Source organism: Ctenocephalides felis, unplaced genomic scaffold, assembly GCF_003426905.1.
Source record: "Ctenocephalides felis isolate EL2017-DRISC unplaced genomic scaffold, ASM342690v1 CF-g0.4_SCAFFOLD_00104, whole genome shotgun sequence".
Lineage (NCBI taxonomy): Eukaryota > Metazoa > Arthropoda > Insecta > Siphonaptera > Pulicidae > Ctenocephalides > Ctenocephalides felis.
In genome coordinates this window covers 40,170-41,441 of record NW_020536258.1, presented here as the reverse complement: position 1 = coordinate 41,441, position 1,272 = coordinate 40,170, and the positions used below count along the sequence as shown (strand labels likewise).

The window sequence follows — 1,272 nt, the reverse complement described above, 5'->3', positions numbered from 1 at the left end:
CACACATCTATCGATAAAGAAATTAATATGAATATGAGCGTCTGTTCTCCTAATAACATATTTTTTTGAAAAATTTTGCAAGTGTCAGAAAATACTTTATATAAATATGACGATAAAATGAGTTTAATATATATAAGTATGAACACACATCTATCGATAAAGAAATTAATATGAATATGAGCGTCTGTTCTCCTAATAACATATTTTTTTGAAAAATTTTGCAAGTGTCAGAAAATACTTTATATAAATATGACAATAAAATGAGTTTAATATATATAAGTATGAACACACATCTATCGATAAAGAAATTAATATGAATATGAGCGTCTGTTCTCCTAATAACATATTTTTTTGAAAAATTTTGCAAGTGTCAGAAAATACTTTATATAAATATGACGATAAAATGAGTTTAATATATATAAGTATGAACACACATCTATCGATAAAGAAATTAATATGAATATGACCGTCTGTTCTCCTAATAACATATTTTTTTGAAAAATTTTGCAAGTGTCAGAAAATACTTTATATAAATATTTTGTAAAATTTTACAAATGTGAGAAAAGGCTTATAACGACAGTAGAGTTAACAGCCATATTAGAACATTCGCTCATAGAACTTTGGGGGGTGAAGAATAGTTAGGGAATGGACGCGAGAGTTGATAAAAATAGATGAAAAATGAATCGTTGAAATAGTTGGGAATATTTTGTTTATATTGTAGAATTTAAAAAATAGTATTTGTCCGCAAATTTATCGCTTCTCGGCCGAATGGCTAAGATCAAAGTGTAGTATCTGTTCTTATCAGCTTAATAAATTTCGCGATATAAAGTGTTTTAAGTGATTTTTGGAAAAATTTTATTTGTCAGGGGCCTGCTCCGCTTCCGACGATTTGCCAGCGCTTCCAAAAGGCTTTCGCTAAACTAAAATAAATATTTGACTTATTCTAAAACTGTGATGTGTTCCATTCGCGAGTAAATCATACGGGTAAGTTTTCTCATTATGACATAGTATAAGTACGTAATATGTGTGTGTGTGCATGTGTGTGTGTGTGTGTGTACGCACGTATGTTGGTTTGTAGGTCGCGCGTGTATGCGGGTGGACGTGTGTGCTGACGGTTTGATTGTATGTGTGATTGCAGCTCGCGCGTCTCGTATACGTATAGCGGTGGATGCATGGATGCATTTCGCTGATCGGTAAAATACGCGATACAAAAATTAACAACGTTGCGCGTCTCGCGCATAATTACTGTTCGAGAATTCTCAAACCTTTATT

At 31.9% G+C, this 1,272-nt stretch overlaps 1 pseudogene; it reads left to right on the top strand.

Moving 5' to 3' along the window:
• The first annotated feature begins 752 nt into the window (after window positions 1-752).
• On the top strand, window positions 753-925 carry LOC113374117 (annotated as a pseudogene).
• The last annotated feature ends 347 nt before the right edge of the window (window positions 926-1,272 follow it).